Raw genomic sequence first — 18,906 nt, 5'->3', positions numbered from 1 at the left:
ATAAGGAAAGCATGGAATCTCCTGGAGTCTCTCATTTTCTTGATCCATTATGGGTTAAATTGTGTCCCAGAAAAAGAAATTTTGAAGTTCTAACTCCTAGTACCTGCAAATGAGACCTGATTTGGAAATAGGGTCTTTGCAGATGTAATCAAGTTATGATAAAGTCATTAGAGTGGGCCCGAATCCAATACAACTGGTGTCCTTACAGGAGATCTGGACACAGACACACACACAGAGAAGAATTCATGTGAAGATGAATTGCACTGCTACAAGGAAGGAATGCCTGGGGTTAGCAGAAGCTAAAAGTGGAAAGGGGACATTCTCCCTTAGAAGCTTCAGGGGAGCAAGGCCTTCCCAACACTACACCTTGGCTCAGACTTCTAGCCTCTTGAACTGTGAGAAAATACATTTCTGTTGTTTTATACCACCCAGTTTGCAATGCTTTGTCACAGCAGCCTTAGACAAATAATACTATAGAGCATCCATACTTGCGTCCAAAAGGTTATTTCACCTTTTTTAGATTTTCTTCCATTTCTTCCTTTCTGAGGAATCTTTTACTAACTTTTAACCTTTGCAAATTGATGGATGTGTTGGTTAATTTTATGTGTCAGCTTGACTGGCGAAGGGTTGGCCAGATAGCTGGTAAAACATTACTTCTGGGTGTGTCTGTGAGGATGTCTGGCATTTGAGATTAGCATTTGAGTCAGTAGACTGAGTAAAGAAGAATGCCCTCGCTAATGTGGTGGGCATCATGCAATCTGTTGAGGGTCTGGATGGAAAAAAATGGTGGAGGAAGGACAAACGTCTTTTTCTTTTTCTGGAGATGGGGCATCCATCTTCTGCCCTCAGCCATCAGAGCTTCAGGTTTTTGGACCTTTGGACTTCAAATAAAATTTATACCATTGGCTCCCAAAATTCTCAAACCTTCTTAATCAGATTGAATTTCAGCACAGTTTTTCTAGTTCTCCAGCTGCAGATGGCATATTGTGGGACTTCTTAGCCTGCATAATTGAATAAGTCAATTTTCATTATGAATCTCATCTATCTATCTATCTACCTATCTATCTATCCATCCATCCATCCATCGATCTATCTATCTATCTATTGGTTTTGTTTCTCTAGAGAACCTTGACTAATACAATGGACTAGTACATATTTCAGTTATTTCAAACTGTAAAACCAACTGCCTCTTACATAACTCATGCTCTGAGTTTGTTTTTCAGAAATGCCATTCTTAGGTTGTAAAACATCCCATGGTCAGGAAGTGATAAAAATCTTAAAATGTTGTTCTTTGACTTCACATGGTATCTACAGATCCATATTTTCTTGGAGGAAGGTAAACTTGCATATATGGTTTATTCCATAATTGTAAATATACAGGCTAAAAGTAGAAAACACTCATGTAAAAGATGTGATTTGAGTCATTTTGATCCTATATGGAAACTAAGACTCATAAAACAATAAAAACAAAATGAAAAACAAAATTAGGAACTTGCTATGGTTCATTCCAATGTGCTTTTAGGTAGATGTTTTAGGATTCTGTTATTTATAATGCAAAACAAATTTTAGCCTTCTTGGTGTTGTGTAGCATTTGTTTTTCTGTCTTAAGAATGAGGCTTAGCTTACACAATGCAAATAACCACAACCTGCCTCCAACCCAATTAATTACAGCTCTCACCCAAGCTGTCACAGGACATGGAATGTTAACATTCACTTGCATAGACTGATGAACTCCACACTCCCCAATTAAATGTAAATATTGCCCTGGAAATAAGTAAGGGAGAGGTGACTCTTGATAAAGTACATCAGGATGATTCAAGGGTATGTGTTCCGTTCAAGCAAAGCAGCCCCTAAGTGTCTAATGAAGCCCTACCTAGGTAATAGCAAGAAACTAAAGGCTTATCTGGGACAACAGCAGAAAACTGTATTCTGCAACCGGTAGAATAGATGCCATGGAAACATCAGAGGAGTGGTGTGTGTGTGTGTGTGTGTGTGTGTGTACTAGGGGATAGGTAGGGTGCTGAGTGAAGACCCTGATTTGGAAATAGGGTCTTTGCAGATGTAATCAAGTTATGATAAAGTCATTAGAGTGGGCCCGAATCCAATACAACTGGTGTCCTTACAGGAGATCTGGACACAGACACACACACAGAGAAGAATTCATGTGAAGATGAATTGCACTGCTACAAGGAAGGAATGCCTGGGGTTAGCAGAAGCTAAAAGTGGAAAGGGGACATTCTCCCTTAGAAGCTTCAGGGGAGCAAGGCCCAAACAAATACTGCATGTTTACTTGTTTGCAGCAAATCCTATCAAGGAGAAAATCCCATTATTTATCATTCCTAAGCCTAAATTTTGATTCTTTGACCCCTGTAAATGCGTACTATTCCATAGGCCTCTCCTGCACTGTGTTGGAGGAGGGTAGCTGGTTGTTAGCAAATTTATGATGTATAAGACGTGATTGTAATCCACAGGAAGTTAGTAAGCTATTTAGAAGGCAAGATATAACAAACAGGAAATTATCTTATCACTTAAGTTGTGTTTTGACTTCAATTTTATTTTAGTTAACAGTCAAATGAGTGGGAAATGGTGACAGATGATGGTCAAATGAGTAGGAGAGGAAGTAGACAGCATAAGTGAGTTCTGAGGAGGACCTACTCATGATTGGTGTAATTCTTCTAAAAAGGTGTTGTGTAAAGGGTAGATTGGGCTATCACTTTGAAAGATACGCTTAGATGGATAAAAATCAAGTAGGGGAGAACTTACATTCTCCAGATGGGAGAAAGAAACAAGGCATTTTTGTAAAGTGGGAAGGCTGGAGTCATAGAAGTGGAGGCAGAGAAGGCCAAAATATCAAGCTGAGTCAAAACTGGGAAAACATTCACCAGTTAGGCTAAGGATTTTGAATCTTTGTTTCATAGCCACAAATGTCCTAAAGAATACTTGTGAACAATGTTTTTGTTACATTTCTGGCAACTGAGCTGAACAAAATGGTTGACACTTTTTCAGGTGATCTAAGTGGTTTAGCGGTATTGTGCACTATTTCATGTATCCCTGCTAACCCGTGTAGATAAATCAAAAATTACTGAAGAGAAACTATAGAGCCTGATCATTCAAAATGATACTTTTGGGTTTTTAAATGTCTATCATATGAACTTACTAAATGCACCCAATGAATTGGCAACACATTCTGTAAGTAGGACTCTGTGCCAGAATGAGGCTCATAATTCAGGCTAGAAAAGAAAAGTACCTGGGAAAATAAAGTCCGAGTGTTTCCATTGACCTCAATCACCCAAATAATGTGTGCAATGTTATCCAGCCAAAATGTAACAAAGGTGATCTGTTTTCTACTAGCTAAAGGTTTGTGAGATGACAGTGTTTTTAGGTCAGCTTTTCTCCTTATCTTAGAGTTTTCAAGCCTGTAGAATTTTCTTTAAAGGGAAAAACAAAAAACCCAGAACAATTACCCCCATTCAATTACAAAATCAGCACCATTAGCCTTTCCATCCCTGTCCCTTTGGACAGAAGCAGAAACAGCCAGTTCTGCCTAGATCCCAGTTGCCCTGTTTTACCAGCACAATTACTTTGGCAGGAAGATAAGTAAGTGATTAAATCTGGGGTGGAGGCTAAAAAAATTAATGCTTGGGCAAATGATTTAACAGTGTCCTTGAGGTGCAGTGAGACAGCTGAGGCTGGATGGAAGTGGACTACACCAGCTTCCCCGTCAAGATCCCCTCTTTCAAAGCAGCAGTGCATAATTTAAGCTTAGACCCGCAGTGGTGGAAGCAGTTATTACCACGGTTACAAAGTGTTAGCAGGATCGGCCTTTATCTTGAGTGTGATATAATTAGAGATTCTCAACACAGTTAGTCAGAGCTGTGTGTTCTCTGTAAATACTGGAGTAACTAACTTTTAATCTTTTTATGTACATATAAATTTGATAAACAGAGATGTGGTAACCTTTTGAAAAAATGTCACATGCGGTTGTAAGTCTAGTTTATAGCTAAATATTTTCCCTCCTTCCAAGCAAGTTAAGATTATTTAATAGAGTTCCCTTGGGTTATAGACTACAGCAACTATGGAAACCCTGTAGTTTTATGCTTCAGTAACTGCAGGCATTATGTTCTTTTCACTGCCTCCCTCAAGTCACAAATTCCACCTTTGGGAACTATTAAAACATACAAACAAACAAACAAACAAAAATTTTAAATGGCTTTGGATGATGTTTTTCAACTTCAGGAATCTGGAAATGCTGAGAGTTAAATAAAAGTAAACATACTGCTTCCCTCTTTTCTAGTAATTAAAACTCATATTCAAATTATGCAAGACTCTTAAATTAATTTAAAAATAAAAACTTACGGGGTCAACTGAAGTGGCTTAGACCCCAAAATTCCTGCTGTAGAACAGTCCTCAGAAAAAGAGTGAAATAAATGAGGATAGTGTGGCCCCAGGCATACGGCATGGTACCTGGCACAGAGTTGATACATAACAACTACTGTATGAATTGAAACCATTTATAGGTTCAGGAAGAGGACATATAGGGATCAAAAGATGAAATTGGCTTGATTTGCCTGTTCGTATTCCTGTGTTCCATACAGCAACGTAGGACCGAAGTAGCCGGTTACAAAATGAAAAAAGCAAAAGAAAGAAAACTTTCGTATGTTCTGGTGGAAACGAGACTAAAAACCTTTTCTCATTAAGTTTTAAAATCGAATTTGACTTTTTAAAAGTCAATTTTAAATTGAATTGACTTTTTAAACTGAGGACTTTTATATTACCAAGCCATACTAGATCTACATATTTTAAGTCATTCAAGCCATAGGACTAAAATTGGCCACTGGGCGAAACTATTGTGGTACAATGGTCAGAATCACATAAATAAACAGGTCATGCCACCTCCTTAATTTTTTTCCTAAGTTTCCTAGTTAGAAAAAAAAAAATCACTTGGCTTTATTTGATTTCTTTTCAATGGCAGCCACTAACCATTTTGAATATAGCCAAAGTGTACCATAAGTTACTTTTCCTTCCATAGAGGACAAAATTTAATGAATAATTTGGAATTAACCCTGGTGACAAGCTTCAATCCCCTGGGAATGTTACCATTTCTAAAGTGCCTGTTATGAGTTGGTTGTTTCAATTTCATTGCCCCAATATCCCTAAGACAGGGGTCCTCAACCCCCAGGCCAGGGACCTGGACCAGTCCATGGCCTGTTAGGAACCGGGCCGCACAGCAAGAGGTGAACAGCGCAGCAGGCATCCAGCATTACCATCTGAGCTCCTCCTCCTGTCGGATCAGCGGCAGCATCAGATTCTCATAGAAGCATGAACCCTATTGTGAACTGCACATCCGAGGGATCTAGGTTGTGCGCTCCTTATGAGAATCTAACGAATGCCTGATGATCTGAGATGGAACAGTTTCATACCCCCTCTCTCCTCCATCCGTGAAAAAAATTGTCTTCTACAAAACCAGTCCCTGGTGCTAAAAGGATTGGAAACTGCTGCCCTAAAAGCTCTATATCACAGCTATCATTGATCCAATTTGAAAAGAAAACAGAAGTTTTTTAGTGGTAAGGTGCCTTGGCCTAGACCACTGGTCTTCAAATTTTTTCATTTTCTTTTACTTTACTTTTTTTTTTTTTTTTTGAGACAGAGTCTTGCTCTGTCGCTCTGCTCTGGAGTGCAGTGGCGTGGCATGATCTCGGCTTCACTGCAACCTCTGCCTCCCGGGTTCAAGCGATTCACCTGTTCTAGTGTTTGACATTTCCTTTTACGTAACCGCAACTTTTAAACTAAAGATCAGATCATACACTGGCATATTTTTCTTATTCTTTTTTTGTTTGTTGTTGGTACTTTTCTGATTTGATTCCTCATGAAAATAACAAACATTTGTGGTAGCACTTTGGAACTTAAGCCTTTTACATCAATTGTCACATTTTATTATTTATTTATTTGGAGACAGAGTCTCAGTCTGTCATCCAGGCTGGAGTGCAGTGGCGCAATCTCGGCTCACCACAACCGCTGCCTCCTGGGTTCAAGCGATTCTCCTGTCTCAACCTCCCGAGTAGCTGGGATTACAGGCACCTGCCACCACAACTGGCTAATTTTATTTTTGTATTTTTAGTAGAGAACGGGTTTCACCATGTTGGCCAGGCTAATCTCGAATTCTTGACCTCAAATGATCCGCCCACCTTGGCCTCCCAAAGTGCTGAGATTATTAGGTGTGAGCTAACGCGCCTGGCCTCCTTAAGATTTTTCTATGACAGAACTAAAAGAGGAAAGAGGACGGCTGGATGGTAAATGAAAGAAAAACAGAGGCCGGAATTGAAACCCTGGAATTTGAGTTTCCCTATCTGTCTTATACTAATATATCACTTAATTTACCTGAGTCTTAGTATTCCTATTGCCATAATAAGAATTCTACTATTACTTCTCTCACTACTCTTACAGAGTTGTTTTAAAGATAATGTCTGTAATCCCAGCTCTTTGGGAGGCCGAGGCAGGCGGATCACCTGAGGTTGGGAGTTCAAGACCAGCCTGACCAACATGGAGAAACCCTGTCTCTACTAAAAACACACACACACACACACACAAAAAGTAGCCAGGTGTGGTGGCGGGTGCCTGTAATCCCAGCTACTCGGGAAGCTGAGGCAGGAGAATAGCTTGAACCCGGGAGGTGGAGCTTGCAGTGAGCCGAGATTGCACCATTGCACTCCAGCCTGGGTGACAGAGTGAGACTCTGTCTTGAAATAAATAAATAAATAATAAAATGTGACAATTGATGTAAAAGGCTTGTTTAACTTCCAAAGTGCTACCACAAATGTTGTTTGTTATTTTCATCAGGAATCAAATCAGAAATTGTACCAACAATGCACAAAACAAGAATAACAAAAATATGCCAGTGTATGATCTGATCTTTAGTTTAAAAGCTGCAATTACGTAAAAGGAAATGCCGAACACTAAAACGAAGTTTATAAGGACCTTCAGAAGTCCAGTCATCCTCGACATGAATGTACTAATCGTTTCTAGGATAGGAAAACTGCCAAATTTTTTCCCAACTTAAATAATAAACATCCTATTTCTTCAAGAGGCATTCTTCCATGGATGTTGAAAAAAATGATGAATAAATAACCATTTTTATAAAATAATTTCTTGATCTGTAAACAATCTTAACAGCTTTTTGTCTTAAGCAGTGCAGTTTTCTTTTATTCACAGAACACTGAACATATCTGACCTTTAAAAATACACTTTTCTTGTGCTCACCTCTTGCTTTTGTTTGATACTCTTTCTGAAAATATACGTTTGACTTCATTAGTAATATGTGTTCTGAACCAAGGAAATACAGAATTTACTATGCAATAAATGGCAAACAAAATATTTTAGTGGATGACTTCAGACCATTGTTACTCTTCATTAACTAATTGTAATAAAAAATAAAAGTTAAGATTGCTTCACTTTCTCACAAAAATTCTCATTGTATTTCCATATCAAGAGCAGTATTTCTAACAAATCAATATTTGTATAATATTTATATTATCTTGAATTAATTAAGTAAAGATTTTTTAAACTAAAAAAACCTGTCAAGGCCTATTGGGCTCTAATTTTATTGACATTTTCCCCATCAAATAAATGGTGTCACAGTTCAATATTTGGTATAAAAGCAACAAACTTCCATCTGTCATTAGGACCATAAAGAATGGTTGCATTTTTCCCCATCAATAAAACATTACTTTCCTTAGATTTGGTATTATCCTTGTTCAATGGAGTGAAATCTTTATTGATTTTTGTTGGTAAAGTTCTGTTTGTGTTTATTGATTTTGATGGAAATAACAAATTCTTATGCTGGAACATCTAGTGTTCTGCCCATTGAATAAAGTGAAGGTCTTCTCTGTGGTTTGCTTTTTTTATTCCTTAAATGCTTTGATAGAGAAAGAATAAGCTAGCGGTTGATGTATGAAATAAACTACTTCAATAAAATCAATCATCAGAGGCATAGAGCAGAATTGAGGTGGTAGGGTTTCATTCTCCTTTATTATTTCAATGCCTGAGCATTTCTCAGGATTTCACTTGGAGTTATGTACAAAGGTGTCTTGACTAGCGAGTATGTAATCCAAAGAATGTGTTAACATAACTTAGCATCCCCAATAATAACACAGATATGAATTTATGGGGAATTGAGGCTCTTTAGAGGACATACACTACTGGTTAAAAGCCCATGCCTTTACTACATGACTACCTAGTTCAAATCTAGCTATGTCATTTACTGGCTGTGTGACTTCAGAACGTCACAACCTTTCAGTGCCTCTGTTTCCTTATCGTAAAAATAAAGTCTGTTATGAAGACTGAATCAATATTTTTAAAGCATTTTGAATGGCGCATGACACAGGTTTAGAACCCTGTGTTGTGAAATTAAAAAATCAATGGAAAATGTAACGTCTGCTGTAAAATGACACATGTTCCTTTGTTATTGGCAGGTGAAAATTCTGTGTCTCCATGTAGTTGCATATGGTCCACGAAAGATTCAGAAATACTTTCTTTTTGTGATTTTGATGACAGAACAATTGAGATGTGGAAATAAACCCTTTAACAAGATATGAGCTCACCTGTCATTGTGACACTATCTTCATGATACAGAGAAAACATGGAGTCTTTGAAATACACAAAATCTACCCAACTAAGTAGCCTTGAAGGAAGATAAACTGAGGCAGAAGATTAAGATGAAAGCGTTGGCCAAACACAATCTAAGAAAGAAATAGAACAAAAATCTATAGAAGATGGTGCCAATAAGCAAGTAGTTTTCACAATATAGTTTGGTATAAACATTTGAGGGTCTAATTTTATTATTATTGTTAGTGATCAAGGAATTTTACTAGTGTTTCTTAACTTATCTCTGTCATTTTCCTCAGCTTAAAGGAGAGATAAGCTATATGAAAGCGGGACAAACACCTATGGCAAGTGGTTGGTGGATTAGCAAAATCAGCATAATTCCATGAGCAAAAGGACTGGGGTTAGTGTAGGGGACGTGGTTGCTATCCATTCAGCACCACCGCTCTACCGGAGGAAATGAAGCAAAGACCAGGGAATCTTACAGAATCCAAACTTATTAAAATGTCTACCATGAATGGATTCCTTTGTGTTTTGCTTTTAAAAATAGAGGTGATCAAACATCAGATAGTCAACACGAGACTCTTAAAAATTATTAAAAGTTTAACACTTCCAAAGCTCGTTTGTGTGTATTAATCTCATTTTATGTGTGTGAAAGAAGCAAGCCATTCTATCATAACACACATCAGGTGGATTATGACTGTCTCCTACCACTTAGTGGACTCTTCAATGGCAGGGACTATTTCTCTATCACTTGATTTTGTTCTGAATGGACGTGTCAGGTGTGATATATTTGGATTGTACCAATTTAGCTAACTGAGACTACATGTCTCAGAATTCCATTCTCTTCATAGTTTCAGGCCATAGGAGTCATTTTGCATGACTTATGTGAGGTGGAAGTGAACCAGTAGCCATATTCTTTCCACAACAAGTCACTGTATGGCACGAGGTGCTCAGGCGACCCACGCAGGTTGTCACTGATATACTGGCACACATTATGGATTGGCAGGTGAGCCCACTGTGCCTACACATCCTGCTGGTCTCCTCTTTCAGTTTCTATGGCTCCTGTATTACAGAGGGTGGGTACTGTGCTGCTGGCCACCCCCATTATCAAGTTGGAGGCTCAAAAGCCATGGGACACCAACATGGGCTTCATTTCATCCTGGTGGCTTGTAGCTAATCCTCACTGGTTTCAATATGCTATCTTCCTCCACTTCACACCACTATGTCCTTCCAGTTGCCTGCCCTACAACTTTAGACTCCAGTGCCAGATACGGGGATGTCAGCCTCACATAGACTATGTGACCAACTGTGTAAAGTCAAATTTTTATGATATATATACAGTCACATGTCACTTAACAATGAGGATATATTCTGTCAAATGCATCATTAGGCAATTCTGATGTTGTTTGAACATCATAGTGTGTATATACACAAACCTAGATGGTATAATCTACTACACACCTAGGCTGTATGGTATAGCCTATTACTCCTAAGCTACAAGCCTGTACAGCATGTGACTGTACTGAACGCTGTACACAGTTGTAACACAATGGTAAGTATTTGTGTTATCTAAACATAGAAAAGGTACAGTAAAAATAAGGCTTTAAAATCTTTTGAGACAACCATCATATATGCACCCCATCGTTGAACAAATTCTCATTGTGCAGCACATGACTATACACATCCATATGTGTATATGTACATATATACACACATACACACAATACAGGTTGATCATAACTCTCTGTCTATATAGTATATATCTAATACATATATATCATATAGATAGGTGTTATATATACACACAATTTTGGACTTCTCCTTCTCACCTGCTACATATAGTATATATCTCTTTACATATTTTATATATATAATACATATAATCCCAGCTACTCAAGAAGCTGAAGCAAGAGAATTGCTTGAACCTGGGAGGTGGAGGCTGCGGTGAGCTGAGATCATGCCACTGCACTGTAGCCTGGACAATAGAGCAAGATTCCATCTCAATAATAGATAAATATATTCTCCAAGTAGTTCTGCTTCTCTAATCAAACCTTGACTGTTCAAACCTATTAACTATTTGTTGAGGGAACGTATAAATGAATGAGGGAAATATTTTTATTTTGTAGATGAAGAAACTGATGGTGGAGAATTACTTACTTTCGAATAATAATAAATGTATAATAATAGGAAGACAGCAGCTCCTGACTTTGGGCCCAGTGTTCTTTCTACTGATCCACAAATGCCTCTTTTAGTCTATCTTACTTATCCCCTAGTATGCAGAAGAACTGAATCTTTGTAGGTGAATTTCTACTACCATCTTAAGCACTCCGTCCAGGCGTGAAAAGATGTTCTGGCCACCTACTCCTTAAAGATAGTGGCCGCAAGTTAATACCAATGTATAAAGCACAGGGAATGGGCAACTTCAAAAGAGGGGAGAGCCTCGACAAGCAATTATCATGTTTTTGGTGTTAGTTGTAGTTCCATTTCTTGGAAATACCTACCTTACCTCTGAACCAAGGCACTTTGATAAGTGGGAAAACACTAATTAGCTTCTTCTATCTCTTCTCTGCTCTCCACATGTTCAATTAAATTCTCCTCTCTCTAGAATCAGTCCCAGGTAACTGGGAAAGAGTTCAGTATTAGAACTATAGTTTCAAATGATTTGGGGGCCTAGGAATGGACACTAAAAACATTCTCCCATCTAAGTTACTCTCTAGGTCATACTCACTTCTGTATTCTATTTCCCCCCTGCCACTCTGCTTTGCAATCTTCACACCGAAAACCCTGCACTCTGAACACTGAACTTCTCACATTTCCCCAAATCTGTTAGGCTCTTTATAATTAGGCTGACAATTTTCTTCCTTCTAGCTAAAACCTAAATACTGTATTACTTCCACAGTAAAGCTTCCCTTGATCTCCCAGGCACAGTTGTTTTTTCTGTCAGTGTCCTCCTTTGCTAGACTTTGACTTTCCCAGTGTCAGGGAGCTGATCTTTACATGCCTAGTGACCAACAGAACGAGTCACTGCACATCTACCTAGAAGAAAGGAAAGAACATTTGTTCAATTCACGAAGCCAAAGTGTAAAAGACAACAACCTTCTGTTTACTGAGTGGCAGCATGGCCACTGAATGCTATTATTTTGATGTCTAAAATAACCAGGTCCACAATGTTGTATTAATGGCATAGCAATTATCATGGTATTACTTTGTGAATAATTAATACAGACACTTATTTTAAACACACATACACACACAGAGCATGGTGACTCTTAACAACTAACGTCTCAAGGACACAATTTTGGACTTCTCCTTCTCACCTGTTAACTCTGCTCACTCTGTACTCCTGTGCTTCTGTTGCACAAGCTGCCCTAACAGAGCACAACCAAATTCCATACACAACTCAAGAAACAGTGCCCACTGTTTACAACAGCAAAAACAGAGATGAGCTAACACAATAGTGCAGAGACACGCAAACAATATTCTGTCTACAGAAATATAATGCATAAAAACATTGCCCTGGATTTCTATTGTACTTGATTCCTGCATGTGGAAAGTGAATTTTGCTTCTGTTTGATTTTGTTTGGTTCTGTTTGTGATTTGCTTTGTTCAGTTTTTTCTCTCTGAATGTTTCTTTAGCTTTTAACCTCCAAGTGCAAATGGCCTAATCTTATCTTCAGCTCAATATTGTTATCTAATACAGTTAAATAAAATTTTAGTCATGAGGAAATGAAACCACCTCCTATTCCCATAAAGCCTAAATTTAAATGTGTGTAAATCATAAGTCTTAGATAATTTGTTCAAATTAGCCACTCCACGTTCTCCTTGGGCATGAGATCGAACCACCCACAAATTGGCTCAATTCTGATCCAAATGAAAGGCAAGTTACAAAATAAAGAGTGTTCTTGATATGACAGTCTTGGTGCATAACTCATCATCTATAATATTCTGGAAACTTCCCAAATTTTGGTTGCAAGTCTGGGAAGGATTTTACTTTCTCAATACAAAAATAAATAGAACTCAATAACATATTAGAAGAACACTAACAGGTCAGCTAAGAACCGAATTCATTCATCAGATATGGCTAATTGTGTCTTGCACTTGCTGACTGGTGAGAGCTATTAAGCCCTAGTTTAGCAGACCCCCTGTGCTGTCTTCAGTATAGGAAAACCTTGAATCAGAGATCTAGTGAACAATTTTGAGGTACAGCCATTAGGCCAGGTACCTTGTTTTGTGAGCTTACTTTAGATTATTTTCCCAAAGTAGAGACAGAATGTCCTGAATTACCCATTGTTTGGCTTAGCCTCACATGAGATGAGGAGAGCGCATAGTTGTGAAAAGACTGGCCAAGTTTGTGGGTTAGTAGATATTTTTCTGGGGCAGAGCCAACTAACTAATCAAGTAGTAACCAAACCCAGGAATTTTCCCTCACAAAATTCATCCTTTAATAGTACTTCTCAAAATTTTCCATTAAAAAAAATAAACCTTACAAAGCAGAAGATAAATGAGTACATTACCCCTATTACTACCCCAAGTCTGGGGGTATTTGAGGATATAAGACAAATGACTGGGCCCAAGCTCAAAATATTCCACAGTCTTACGATAGTTTTCCTTTTAGTCTTAAATATAAATATATGTTTATGGTTGGATATATATTCATACCTGCATTATGAGAGTAATTTTAAAGTGTTTATCAGTAAAATTACTCAGTTCTTTTACTCCCCATCCAAATTGTTGAGTGAAATTAATACTTCTAAAAGGTGTACGATGTTAATCTCACGGTTTCTCAGAGATCTTGGTATGTTGCTACTACTGTAAACACAGTTACGTATAGTACTCATACATATGAACTACATGAAAACATGGAGGAAATTATATAACAGCCAAAATATATGATATGGATAGTGATTTTAATGGAAGAGGAAGCAGTGTCATTAGAAGGTTGGACTGTCACTGTCAGTGTCTCAGCAATAACTTACTCTTTACCTCAATTAAAAAAAATCTTTTTCTCTTTAACCAAGTTGCATTACAAAAAAGCTATAGCATTAAAAATGCTGTATTGCCAGATGTGGTTGCTCACGCCTGTAATCCCAGCACTTTGGGAGGCCGAAGTGGGTGGATTACTTGAGGCTAGGAGTTCGAGACCAGCCTGGCCAACATGGTGAAACCCCATCTCTACTAAAAATACAAAAAATAGCCAGGCGTGGTGGTGGGTGCCTGTAATCCCAGCTACTTGGGAAGCTGAGGCAAGAGAATTGCTTGAACCTGGGAGGCAGAGGTTGCAGTGAGCCGAGATCATGCCACTGCCCTTTAGCCTAGGCAATAGAGTGAGATTCCATATAAAAAAATAAAAATAAATAATAAAATAAAAATGCTGTACTAAATTAATGGATGCTTCTATATGCAAATGATGGTATTTTTAGGCAGATCCATTTAATGAAATTTAATATTTATATGATTACTAAAGTATGATTCTTAATTTCTTTTATAGAAATGGAAGCTTGAAACATATAATATCTAATAACTGGATGGCAAAAGACAATCAGGGTGAAGCTGGATTCTGTTATTGTGATGTTTAATTTTATGTGTCAACTTGGCTAGGCTATGGTACCCAGTTGTTTGATCAAACACCCGTCTAGATATTGCTAGGAAGATACATATTAGATGTGAGGAACATTTCTCATCTGTAGACTTTGAGAAAAGCAGATTATTATCCTCCATAATGTAGATGGGCCTTATCTAATCAGTTGCAACCCTTAAGAGCAAAAACCAAGATTTCCTGGGAAAGGAGTCCTGCTTCAAAAGTGTAACATACAAATTCCGTCCAAGTTTCCTATTCTGGCATACTCTGCAGATTTGAACTCAATACTGCAATGTCAACTCTTACTAGAATTTCTACCAGCCCACCCTACAGATTTCATACTTGCCAGCCACCATAATCGCTTGAGCCAATTCCTAAAGATCTCTCTGTGTTTTTCTCCCTCTCGCTCTCCTGTATCCTGTTTCTTCTGCTTCTCTAGAGATCCTTGACTAATAACCAAACATCAGTAGAAAAAAAGACCATTTTAAGAGAACTGTCTGTGTTCTCTTAAGAGTGAGTTTCTGACAGTGGAAAATCTTGTAATAGAGTTCATAGTGAAAATGATATTTCAGTGTCTAAAAGTTCTTAATTCCACAAGCACACCCAGGACAATATTAACCTGCCTCAAACTTGGCTATCATCCCTCTTGCCTTCCTGGAAAAAAGTTCAGTTGGTTGGTGTGCTAATTGTACCTTATGTTATGATGGTGCTGGACCATTGCATGGCTCTTAATTATTTACAGACGTGCCTTTTTCTGCCAGGCTGGGGGCAGGGACCAGGTCTTTGTTATCTTTGTCCCCAGACTGTCCAGTACAGTGGTACTTAATAAATGTTTATTGGTTGCATGAGAATATGTCTCTGATTTAAAATGGGATACAACAAAAAATTAAAATTTACCAAAACAAGAGAGTTTTTGGTCATGTTTGCTAGAACACACATTTTTCTCAAAAAAAAAAAAAAAACTGAATATTTGTTTCTCAGTTAAAAGGAGAGCAAATCTTACAAAATACAATCTGAAGCCATGTAACCATTTGGAGTCTTTAAAGATATTTTCATATAAGGAAAATAAAATTAGTAATGGAGGTGATCTTTTTGGAACATGTTAAGGTAAAACTCACCTTTTTTAATGCAGAGTTGTTGGATAAATCTAATTTGGGACTGTTTCTTCCCCAGATGATTGACTTTTTAAAGTTTTCTTATACACCTGTCAGCAGTTTCAGATCTAGTTTTAGGAGGGGGAGAATGTGGAGCCATGGCAACTGGGAAAAGTTGCATTTAATAGTGAGAAGCCTCTATTAGAATGTTATGTTTTGCATCCAAATCCTTGATTTCAGGGTAGAACTTTCTGGAGCAAGGTGAGGAAAAAAATCTGATCCTATCTTTTTCATTTAAAAGCAGCTATACAAAAAAATAAAGTCATCCACTCTTGTGTTTAACAGAGTGAAATAACTACAAAGCCTAGGGTCCATAGGCCCTAAAGCATGATGATAAAAATAATCCTCCTCCCAGTCTGCAGAGGTTAACCAGCTAAGAAAGCAAAATGTAACTGTCTTTGTATAGGAAAGCATTCTTCATGCAATGCATTTCAGATAAACCATAATTTTTTTTTTTCTGAATCTGGGCCCTTGGGCCTGAAAAATTTAACCAAGAACCAGCTATTTGAGTTTACTTTCATTTCCCATAGACATCTAAGAAGATGAGCCCTTATTACCATGGTTTCCAGCAAAGGGACCATTTGGAGATGCCAAAGCTGATGGATGGACTCACTAAAATGCAAGAAAAAACAAACAACAACAAAAAAAAAACAAGAAAATAAACACAACCTAACCAGGAAAGAGGCATTTGGAGAAAGACTTCTAATTCTGTTTACGGTCCACGAAATCTACTTTTACTTAGATTTCTTAGTTGCCTGTCTCTTGACAACATCTGGTTTGAGCTACAGAGGGCCTGGCTTCTGTGTTGAGATTTGTGTTTCCCTTACAAGTTTCATGTTGGTGAGCATGTTCTTAGCCTCAGCACAGCCTTGGTGTTCAGAAACCTTTTTATTTACTCCATTGGGTACACTGGAGGAGCCTAACTTCATTTGCTCTCATGCTTATGCTAATTCTGCTCATTCTCACATCTATATTTTGTTCACTTGTATCATCAGCCTGTCATCCACAATACTGCTCACTGTCTCTCCACTTATCTAAATCTACACTTCCCATGGTCTTTTCTAACATCTCAAAAACTTTCACTGACACTTGTAGCTTGCAGAACCATATCTGTCTTGGTAAACATTATGGCACATCTTCAGGACCTCATGTGTTCCTTGCTACTTCCACTCCTGCAATTTTGCTTCAGCCACACTGGCCTCTTTGCTGTTTTGTTAACTCGGCAGGCACACCTCAGCCTTAGGGCTGTTCCATCTGCCTGAACTGCTCTTCTCCAAGGATTCTACGTTGCTCACTTCCTTGCCACCTCCAGGTCTTTGGCTAAATATCACCCCCTTAGTGAAGACTTCTTTGACAGTTCCATTTATAGATGGAAAATGGTGGGAGGTAGCTTTGAAGATGGCTTCCAATGATCTTCTTATGCTGGAACTCAAGTTCTTGTATGAGGACAAGTGGTAGGTTTTACTAATTTAACAAAGAAAATACCTGTATTGTTTTGGTGCCAAATATTTACTTTCAATGCCCTTTATATATTTTGCCTCAAACTATACTTTTTTTCCATTTCTAATTTTCAATTAATTTATATCCAGGTCTTAACTTGTACTCACCACTAACCTATATAATAGAAGAAACATGTATTTTTCAATATCCTTGAAGACTCTTGTTCTCTCCCATGTTGAAATTCTTGTTGAGAAAAATGCATTAAAGTAGAATATTGAATTCCCCTCCCAATGCAGTCTTTTCTTCCAGTTTCAAAGGTTGTCAGTCTTGTTGTGTATGAGACTAATAATCTTAGATTTATCACAATTATCATGTTCTAAAAATAAACAAGCAGGATTACATGTCTTAGTTACTCAGGCTCTCTTTCTCTTTCTCTCTCTCTTTTGATTTGAATTGAACTCTGGACCTTGTTCACTTTTAAATTCTTTTTGGCTGAATTTCAGGAATTCCTTAAATGTATTCTGTAAAACAGCTGTGGTCTGGGTACTTCATGTTCCTTTATTGGTTAAAATCTGACATAAAGAGTGGCTAGTCTACATTTCCCATACTAAAGTAACAAAGGTGCATTCATACATTTTTTTTCTTCTTAAGGATCTGGCTCTCACTAGCCATAAGAGTAATATTTAGCAGAAATACTCCAGTACTCTTTTTCTAAAGACCATTCAGTCCATATAATATGCATGATCAAAATTCATCTTGTTATTGTTTACTATCTAAATATACCAACAAGGAAAATCGTTCAATTATATATGTTAGAGAATTCATGGCATCCAGAGAGCAAAGTTTTACAAGCTCACACTTTTCTGAATAAATACTCAAAACAAAATTTTAAGATTTTAAATGATAAGAAAAAAAAAGCTTTAGAGGGATTAAGGTGAAAACAAAAGGAGAAAATTCTTCACTTTCAATTTGTGCTAAAATAAATCTAGAGAAAATAGATCTTTTATTTCCTTTCAATGATTATACACAACTCTAAAAAAAGTTAATGTATATTTTCTCTGAGCTTTTTAAGGGAGGGGGTATAAAATGCATATTTTTCAATATTTGCAATTATATGTTGGTAAGTCATACAGGATGCAAAAATCTGGTTTTGAAAGACATTGCAGAATACTCCATATGGTATGAATATAATAAAGCCACTTTTAGAAATTTACGAATATAATAGCAGGCAAGGGCTGTTTAACAGACTCTGTAAACACCAATGTGAGACTACTTTTGACCAAAGCTTCAAAATAACTTAAGGAATATGACACACTGTTTGATTCCTACTTAAAGCACTTGGATAAAAAATTAAATTATCTTAATTGCATTTAATTGATCATTAATATTTACATTTGCTGGAAACAGTGTTGCTGCTCCCCAAACACAGATGCCAGCAAGAGCAAAACATAGGCTGAGTGACATTGTATCCATAGCAATAATAGCACTTACCTTTATTCACTCTCCCCACAGAGAATCTATGAGCTAGGTGCTCTCAGCTGGGCAATGGTAGAGAATGCTCTTTAGTTAATAATAAAGGAAAGAAAAGCTCCAGACACCAAGAACCTGGGTTAACCATTGACACCGGTTTGTTCCTACAGTTCCTCCCTGGGAATCTACATAGGTAGCCCCTGGCATCTTATCAAGCAAGCCATAACCAGTCAGCTGTGGCAGCGATTACCTCACCACCTCTGTACCTCTGGAGGAGGTACAGTGTGAAGGTCACCCAAGTATATTACATCCCGCCTAAGTTTTTACTTGATCAGGGATACGAAGGAGGAAGATTTACTGGGCCAGAACTATGCTCAACAATGCCAGTAAGTGACTCAAATATTTACAAACAGGATTGTTGAGAGACGACCTATGGAAATGCTCATGCTAGTTTTCAGACTCTGTTGGAATAGTACAAATAAATCCTTTTCATCAGAACTCTTTGTCTACATCTTAGCAGCTGAGGATTGGGATTGCATGCTGATGAAAAGCAAGACAGCATAATGACAGGTAGCTAAGCATCCATTCAGTCTTTTATTTACCAAACCTTTAATGGTTATTTTTCCTGTGCTGCATAGTTCCAAAGAACATGAGTTCACAGTT

The 18,906-nt window shown here is 37.6% G+C and overlaps 1 protein-coding gene across 1 annotated transcript in view; it reads right to left on the bottom strand.

Moving 5' to 3' along the window:
- The window catches only part of KCNJ16 (potassium inwardly rectifying channel subfamily J member 16), a 59,706-nt gene extending 41,390 nt beyond the window's left edge, over positions 1–18,316 (bottom strand). The window contains exon 1 of the mRNA XM_054459526.2: positions 18,265–18,316. The gene's annotated coding sequence lies outside the window, so the exon portion shown is untranslated. The remainder of the gene's footprint in view (positions 1–18,264) is intronic.
- Positions 18,317–18,906: the final 590 nt, after the last annotated feature.

The sequence above is a fragment of the Pongo pygmaeus genome, chromosome 19, assembly GCF_028885625.2.
Source record: "Pongo pygmaeus isolate AG05252 chromosome 19, NHGRI_mPonPyg2-v2.0_pri, whole genome shotgun sequence".
Taxonomy (NCBI): domain Eukaryota; kingdom Metazoa; phylum Chordata; class Mammalia; order Primates; family Hominidae; genus Pongo; species Pongo pygmaeus.
This window is presented reverse-complemented; position numbering and strand designations above follow the sequence as displayed.